The sequence below is a fragment of the Chiloscyllium plagiosum genome, unplaced genomic scaffold, assembly GCF_037043375.1.
Source record: "Chiloscyllium plagiosum isolate Xiang-an unplaced genomic scaffold, Cpla_swu_hap1 HiC_scaffold_11, whole genome shotgun sequence".
Lineage (NCBI taxonomy): Eukaryota > Metazoa > Chordata > Chondrichthyes > Orectolobiformes > Hemiscylliidae > Chiloscyllium > Chiloscyllium plagiosum.
The window spans coordinates 75,259,464-75,269,223 of record NW_028270149.1 but is presented as its reverse complement, the minus strand read 5'-3'; positions in this window follow the sequence as shown (position 1 = coordinate 75,269,223).

Here is a 9,760-nt window from a genome sequence, read left to right as displayed (position 1 = left end):
TCTTGAGTGAGGATTCCTTGTGTCTGGCCAGAGAACTTGTATTCTTTTAGAAACAACTACTGCTCCTTATCACTGTCCTGCTAGTATGATCTGCTATCATGTTGTTGACCTATTTGCTTTCAGGATATAGTGTATATTGCCACCTCGCTGTTATCTTGAGTAACGTCGGAACCAAATATGTGTAACACATTTGAAGATTTGACAGATATTTATTATAGTTCCTGTGGTATGCATATATTATAGTCACAAGTCCTTCAGTCTCTGAGCTAGTATCAAGCTATTTGATTACAAACATCACACTTCCATCAGCCTGTCATGTTTCAAGTAGTGCTCGTATGATGGTGATGGAAACCTTCAGATATTCAGGTCTCCATGCAATGATACAATGATAGTATCATTAGCATGTCTCTTAAAGGTATACTGCATATTTGAGAGTCATAGAGGTGTACAGCATGGAAACAGACCCTTCGGTCCAACCCATCCATGCCGATTATATATCCCAACCCAATCTAATCCCACCTGCCAGCCCCCGGCCCATATCCCTCCAAACCCTTCCTATTCATATACCCATCCAAATGCCTCTTAAATGTTGCAGTTGTACCAGCTTCCACCACTTCCTCTGGCAGCTCATTCCATACACATTCCACCCTCTGCGTGAAAAAGTTGCCCCTTAAGCCTCTTTTATATCTTTCCCCTCTCACCCTAAACCTATGTCCCCTAGTTCTGGACTTCTCCCACACCAGGGAAAAGACTTAGGTGGTTTAAAATGAAAAGATTCTTGCCTTTATCAAAATGCAGCTCATCCCATGGTAAATTACATTGGTATAATGAAAACTGGTGTGCAGACTGAGGAAATCTAGCTAGTGGTTCTATTGACTTCAAGATTCAAACTTCTTTTCCAAATTCAAGCTTTTATGACATCAGGTTGGGCATGGCTTGATGTAGTCTTTAGCATTAACCATTTCAGAATCATTTGCTGATACCACAACGCAATGTGGATCTTTGATCCTCTTTCTCACATACCCCAATGAGGTTGGGGCTGAATTGTTGCTTCTATTTGTCTTAGGAGTAGTCGCAAGGCCCATCTCACTCCTTTTGTTAGTTTGGAAATTACTGCTTGTAAAGTTCAACTGGAAGTGTCATACTGTCACACAACCACTACAGTGTTTTGTTGAGACATACTGCAGTAAGAAATACTATAACATGTATTGTTTCCCAGTCACCCTGAATAACATCAATGTTTGTTTTTACTGCACTTTCATCAAATGCGTGTTGACTATATCCTTTCTGAATTTGTGCTACTCTCATTTATTTTTCTTAAATCCAGCATTTAAAAGCAAATTACTTTTTCCAAATCTTTTTAGTGGAAAAATGTTCAATAAATCCAGAAATTAATGGCATAAGATATTGAACATTAGCTACATTCAAAGAATGAGTAATTATGATAAGTATAATTAGTTATTTCAACTTGCAGTGGCATGTGAATTGTTGTTGACAGGAATTGCCCAAAGAAATGAATCTCAACCATGAGGAGAATCAAAGTGACATCCTGCCTGACTCATATACTGACTAATCATTCACAGATAATGTATACTAAGGACAGGTTTCCAATATTCCAATTATCCCCTCGTGACTGATTACTAAACTTAGTGATCTCAGACTAAGCCCCACTCTCTGCAACTGGATCCTCAGTTTCCTGACCCACAGGTCACAATTGGTGAAGATTGGGGACAATATTTCATCCTCACTAACACTCCAACACTGGAGTGCCCCAGGGGTGCGTACTGAGCCCCCTACTGTACTCATTGTATACCCATGACTGTCGCCAAATACCAGACTAATGCCATTTACAGGTTTGCTGATAATGCCACCTTAGTCCGTCAAATCTCAGATGGCAATGAAACAGATTTCAGACAGGAGGTGGAAGACTTGGAAAAATGATGTGCTCAGAACACCATAGCTGTCAATGCTGGCAAAACCAAGGAACTCATTATTGATTTTCAGCGGGATGGAGCTTCCTCTCCCCCCAACCCTGCCAAACACGCATGCGCGCACTAACAGCATAGAGGTGGAACGAGTGGAGAGTCTCAAGCTCCTGGGAGTGGTCATCGACAACAACCTTTCTTCGACTCTTCAGGTGGACGCACTGGTCACAAAGTCATCTTCCTCAGGCATCTGGGGAAATTTGGCATGATGGCGAATACCTTTGCCAACTTTTACAGATGTGCCATCGAGAGCATTGTGTCTAGATGTATCACTACCTGGTATGGCCACTGTACCATTCAAGATTGGCGATGGTTACAGAGAGTGGTGAACTCTGCCTAGACAATCACAAAGGCCAGCCTCCCATCTATAGAATCTGTCTACCAGGCCCGCTGTTATGGAAAGACTGCCAGCATTCTCAAAGATCTTGGCCATGTTTTTCTGCATCCTGTACTATCAGGGCGAAGGTACAGAAGCCTGAACACTGTGTTTCAAAACAATTTCTACCCCACTGTTGTTAGAATACTGAATGCACTCTCAAACTTTTAACATTTGCCTGTACCTGTGTTTTTGTTTTTGCCACTGTTTACCTATTATTCATTTATCTATGCTACTTAATTATGTGATCTGCCTGTATTGCCCGGAAGACAAAGCTTTTCACTGTGCCTCAGTGCATGTGACAATAAACAATAAATTCAAATCAATTCATTAAAACTATTTGAGAGCCAGATTTGACTGTACCAATGAAGCCGTCATTGTAGCGTGGGCTTTGTCAATGGTTTCCCCCCTGTCTTTCCATCCCCGCCTCCCCCCTTCATCTTAGAGAAGTTGAAAAAGGAGGAGAGGTGGGAAAGAATCATGTCAAATTTGTAAGAATGAAGTTGTGGATCTGGTCCTTGCTGTTAACAAACTTGCAAAAAAAATGATAAGTTTCTTATAATCTTGTTAATTTTTTTTAGTATTTTCTGTTACCTATTATTCAAATTCCCAAAAAGTTATCTCTAACCATGAAATAAATCATTCACAATTGGATTGCGGTTGGAGATGTCAGGCATTGCCCTTGTATTTTGAAAAATGGGTTTGGGAATTTAATCTACTTTTGATCATGTAAATATTAACTTCAAACAAGGAACTCAATAGCTCACAAGATCTGGAAAGATCAGCAATTACTCAAAGTTGGTGTCATCATTCACATAATGGAAAGACCTGAGCTATTGTGAGCTTTCAGAACTGCACTCGTATAATGTCATGCTTTGACATATGCTAAAAATATAATTGCTGCTTTTAAATTTCCTCAAACCCCATTTCACTCCTTCCAATCAGATTTCTGTCCCATCATTGCAGCAAAAAGGATCTTAATCAAAGGTCTCAATGATGCTGAGTCTGGTCCGTGATGAATTACTTCCTCTCTACAGTCTTTATTATGGACCTTCACACCACTTCCCTCTTGTACCAGTCATCCATTTCCCAGCTCATTTGAGCTATCCTAGTGTGGCTTCACTGCTCCCTTTCCAAATATAACCAGATCAACTTTGCTAATGTCCTCTGCACCTATCTCTCATTACGCTCAATCATAAGCTGACTTTCTGAACCCATATTCTCCACATCATAAAAATACTTATCCTTAATCACTCAGGCTGAGGCAGGAATGGTAATCGATCTGGTTGAAATTATCACGCATGATTTCATTGAATCATAGAACCTCCACAATATGGAAGCAGGCCATTCGGCTCATAGCACACTGACTCTCGGAGTATCCCATCCTCTGACCCTATCCCTGTAACATTGCATTTCCTATGGCTTATCCATCTATACTGCACACCCTTAAACACTGTGGGGCAATCTAGCATAGCCAATCCATCTTATCTGCACATTTGGACTGTGGGAGCACCCAGGGGAAACTCGTGCAGACACAGAAAACTGCAAACTCCACACAGACCGTTGTCTGAGGGTGGAATCAAACGTGGGTCCTTGGTGCTATAGTTTTATAATCACTAGTGTCAACTCGAAACACAATCATTCCAATGGCTTTTCACATTTTATTTACTCCAGTGCATTTATCATCCTGACGTAATTGCAAGCTTGCCCCTAACTTGTCATAAAATACAAACAAAATAGAGTGGATCTTAATGTGAAATGGGGTTCTATTGCACTTAACAGGAAAAATGTGTCTTTTTATTTTAAACAAAGGAGTAAGGGTGGTCTGGTTAAATGGAAGGATTTGATTGGATAGGTGCAGAGATGTTTCCACGTGTGGGTGTGACCAAAATTCACAAATGTATTATAAATGTAAATATGTATTGGTACAAAATAAACCAGAAAAGGTAGCTGGGCCATGGCTAACAAGGGAAATTAGAGAGAGTATTATATCCAAGGAAGGGGTATATAAGTTAGCCAAAGAAATACAGCAACCAAGTATGGAGTTGTGCTTCTCTCATCCTAGTACCTACATATATGTAGGAAGTGGAGTGATTCAGAACAGATAGAGAACACTACATGTGCCAGATACTCGCTACTTGGGTTGCAGAAAATGACAAGATTCAAAAAAGCCCATCTTACTGTGTCCTATAAACACACACACACCCCTGCTTGAAGAACACACAGGGCAGGTGGCATTTGGGAATCCGTGCTGTTGCTGGGGCATGGTCTCGAAGGATAGAATCTTCTCACTCCATTCACTTTCTCTGCAATCTCAGTTAGGATCATAATCCATAGTTTGGGAATTGCTACCATAAACAGTAGATGAACATGCATAGATCCATTTTCTAAAACAAAACCCCAACTTAACCCCACGTAAGAGAAAGGAATAGGTATTAGCGAGTTTTGATAATTTTCATAGGATCAGATGAAGGATCGGAGGAGGTTTGAGCAGAGTATAAAATTGCAGGCCTAATTATCTTTTTTTTAAAATTTGATTTATTATTGTCGCGTGTACCTAGGTTATAGTCAGAAGTTTTGTTTTGTGTGCAGTGCAGGTAGATCATTCCATGCAAAGTGTGTAAGGGTAATAGCACAGAGCAAGGAATACAATATTGTTGCTAAGTACAAGTACTTTGTGACTCAAAATTGATGTCAAATCCTGAGCTGCTGTTTTCTATCGAGACACAAGATGGCAGCATCATACCTGAGAAACTATGTATTACCCCGTAGAATGAATCTGTCACAATAGGAACCATTCTCCTTCCCTCTTTGTGTGGAACACCATATACCTGACCTTCAATTTGCAACAGTGATCAGCATGAGATTAATGTGTATGAAATTAAACTATCACTTTGTTCCTTTTGAGAGTTTGGTACTTTGAAATGCTATGTTTGCTGAGCCCAATGAATTCCAGCTACTGACATGAATCTTTCTTAAAACTGTCATGTCGTCTGCTCTTTCTCTTAAAAATATGAAAGATGAAATGAGAAAGTTCCATGTTATTTTAATCTTCAAATAGACCGGCTGTGGAAAACCATGCGACAAAATGGAACTAATTAAAACTTGCATTTATATTTAAAAGGTATCAAAGCACATCAGAAGGTGGTGCACTGAGGTATGTATGTAATTATGTTTGGGCCATTACCTTTTCTGAGTATGTAATTACTTTATCATCTGTTTGAATGGAAACATGTTTTTCATTTCATTAAACAGCCAAGTCTGTCTGATATTACACTGTGTCACGTAGGATATAATTATAGCAGGATATGCACAATAATAAGTGGAACTTTCCTTATAAAGACTTGCAAGTGCTTCAAATAACTTTTGGAATTATTTGCAACTGCAAGCATAAGGAAAAGACTTTGCATTTAATTTCTCTATGATAAGAATTATATTTTAACTGTAGGGTATCTTGGATGTGTTATCTTCAGAATTGTAATGTTAGCGGCTGCTTCTCAACCCTTGCAGGATTGACCAACTTTGGACAGGGAAATATGTCACTTGATGAGCATTGAGTTATGATATCAAGAGCATCTTTGGACAAGCTGATGAAGTCGGAGGATCAGGATCAAAATTGCCTTCAAAATGTTCACTAGCTTCATGAATTTCATTTGTTTGTGGCTTAGGTTAGCTGAATGGCTTGGGGGTGTGGATGGTTACAGCCATTGGCTGCAATATAATCAGACTGAAGGATGACAGTAGGGAGCAGATGTACTCACTGCTCTCTTCCCAAATGCTCTGCAGGATAGGCTCAGAGGCACAATCGCAGATCTTCTGAATTCCATCAAATTATCCCTATTTGGGGCAACTTAATTATTATCATAGAAACGTGGGACAGATTAGTTAGAAGCTGAATGTTTCCAGAAATTTGATTGAGTTTGGAATAATTTTGATGAAGGCTCGTTGGACTTGAAATGCTAACTCTGTTTTTCTCTCCACAGATGCTGCCAGAACTGCTGGGTTTCTCCAGCGATTTCCATTTTTGTTTTAGATTTCCAGCATCTGCTTTATTTGACTTCTAATTCAGTTTCTTCCTGGACCATATAATCGGATTTCTGTTGCATGTTTTGCTCAGGTTAAGGGTTTCTGTTTGGCAGGACTTGCGCTTGCTCCAGTGTCTGACTTGAAATGTGAAAGTTGCCCATTGACATAAATCTCTGTATGTCAAAGTGTCTGATTGGGATCACTGATCTCCCCAGGGAGATTGCTTTCACGTGAAGATTGTTCCATTTCATGTATAGCTTTGTGTACAGTTTTATGCTTTTTCAGAATCAGTGTTCTGTTTACACGTCTTCTGACAATGACCTATTTTCTTGCAGTGTAAACATTCCTTTAAGGAGTAGATATTGATCACACCGATGAAAGTTTTGTTTTACTGCAACAGCATGAACAGGCACTTCAGACATCATCCAGTTGCCTTCCCAGCTGTAACCTCTCCCCCTTTAGATTTCCTCTGTCTTACTCTTAAAGATATGAATGAATTCTATAGAATTCCTCTACCGAGGTTTCTGGTCCCCTCTGACTATTCATGTGTTCTCTGTCTGGACCTCCTTTTGCTAACTGGCTTTCTCCATGGTAGTGATGTCGTCTTTTGACTGTTGCAAATCTGACACAGCCTCATTAGCAACCGAGATGGTCCAAGCAGTCTACAAATCTTCATATTCTCAACTCTCAACTAATCTTTAGAGGTCATTGAATAAAATCATCTCATGTTTAAGGAGGATTCTGTGAATCATGTTCTTTGCTGAACGTTACTCTTTCTGAGATTGAAGTAATTATCAAAAGCTTTTAGAGTTTTATGAAGTTTGTTTACAACTACTTTAACTCCTGGTCAAGCAATTATATCATTCTCTGCATTTACAAATTGTATAAAGAAATATATTGCTGTGTTCTGCTTCAGTCTTGTCTAATTCTAAGCAATCTGTATATTAAAAATTGTCTCCTCCATGTTGTCCTAGGTCTGTGAGCGAGTTTTGAGAAGATTTGTAGCTCAGGTTGAGGTTCTGGATGAAAGTTTGCTCGCTGAACTGAAAGGTTCATTTTCAGATGCTTCATCATCATACTAGGTAACATCAGTGAGCCTCTGGTGAAGCACTTGTGTTAGTGACCCACATTCTACTTGTGTTTAGGTTTCCTTGTACACTACGTTGGACAAACAGGCAGAAAGCTAGCCACCAGGATGCATGAACACCAACTGGCCACAAAAAGACATGACCCTCTCTCACCAGTATCCTTACATACAGACAAGGAAGGACACCACATCCATCCTAGGACAAGCCAAACAGTGACACACGTGAGAATTCCTAGAAGCATGGCATTCCAACCAGAACTCTATCAACGAACACATTGACTTGGATCCCATCTCCCACCCTCTGAGGAAAAGAACAGGAAATGACATCACAGGAAATAACATCGCCACAGGAAACTGCATCACCAACCCAAGGAAACCTAAACACATAAGTTGAAAGCGGGTCACTAACACCAGTGCTTCACAGGAGGCTCAATGATGATGTTACTCAGTATGGTAATGAAACGTCTGAAAATGAACCTTCCAGCTCAGCGAGCAAATTTCCATCCTGGCCCCAAGTCTATGTTTAATTTGATGCAAAGGTTGCTGGTGTGTTTGTACGTTAAAGAATAAATAGATTCTTTAGATCTCCTGTGCCAATTTTAATCTTGTCCTCTTAGGATTAAATTGCTTTTCTTCTGAACCTCTGCATCATTCACCATCTGAATAGCTTTCTCTAGAAATAGAACTATAATAAATCTGACAAGACTTATCAATATTGCCCACAACAATCCAGTCTCTTGAGTTCTGTCTTAAGTAGTTATAGTTATATCTCTTCATTGTAAGTATCATCAATGAAAGCAAGTCTGGTTTAATGTAGATGCTGCAGTCTTTTGTTAAATCTTGCTCTTTCCGGAATGTAAGTTTTTATGATGTTTAAGTAATCAGTGAAGCATTTTAATACATTCTTGAATTTATTTGATATTTCATTGTTCTTTGGGGAGCAATAACATCACCTGTTATTGTCTCAATTCTGTACAAAAGGATATTTACTTGTTCAGCTTTTGCCTTGCTATCCAGTTTAGAAGTTATTTTGTACCCTAGAAGTTGTATTCTCAACGTCCGGTTTTATGTCTCATATAAAATGTTCCTGACTATTACTTTTATGTACTATCTCTGTTGTAACTTCCTTTATATAATCAGTTACTTTATCATTTTTAAAATATTTATTTAGCAGCAATGGTGTTTCTCATGCTGGAGATTTTCTCATGCTTCATGGCTGTAATGAAAATTTTCCCGATGTTTCAGAGCTAACTTTGACTCCTGCTTTGTTCCCTTTATTTCCCAAAATAACTTGGTAATAGACCAGAATTCTTTACTACTTTCAATTAAGTAATGCTGATCTGCTTTGAGAGTCTAGGACTCCGGGCTCTCCTTTCCCAGAATATGAATGGCTTTACTTTCATGGACGACTTAGTTTTGACTCAGCAGCTCTGTTTCATGGTATCCATATGCTTTCATGCGTGTGTAATCAGAGTTGCAGCATTTTTAAAATTGCAGCTCTTTGAGCTGGAATTGTTGCGCTGTTTCACGTTTTCCCTGTTGTACAAGGAATTTTGGGTTCTGATCCCACAATCCTCAACATCTGATCAGCTTACTAGTTCATCTTGGACCTGTGACCACTGCCTTGTGAGGCAAGCTCACCTCTACCTCAGCGCTACAGAACACTTCAATGTGTCATCTGTCAGGTCTGAAATGCTTTCTGCATCATGCTCTGAATTATTCTTCTGTCCTGAATGCAGCCAGAAGGTATTTTGAGGATAGCTGCCAACGGCAGTTTCTTATTACGAGCTCTTTTTTTGATTTGAAGGTCCAAACCCTGATCTCTTCAAAAACAAAAAATTGCTGAAAAAAGCTCAGCAGGTCTGGCAGCATCTGTGAAAAGAAATCAAAGTTCATGTTTCGGGTCTGGCAACCCTTCCTCAGAACTGATATAGTAGCTAGGAAGATGTCAGTTTTATGCAAAATGATAGGTGGGGATAGAGACCAAAGGGAGAACAGTTAGACAGACAAAGGAGTTGATAACGAGCTGGCTAGGAGGTGAATAGATGTTAGTGGAGACCGTTAGTGACTAACAGTAAGTAGTGTGCAATTGCAGACTGTTCTTTAATAAGGCCTGGTGTGTGCGGGTAGGGCCTTGGACATGCAGTTCAAGACCTAAAAGTTATTGAGTCCAGAAGGCTGCAGGGTCTCCAAGCAGAAAATGAGGTGTTGTTCTTCCAGCTTATGCTGAGCTTTATTAGAGCACAGCAGCCAGCCTGCAACAGAGATGTTGGCCAGGGAACTAGG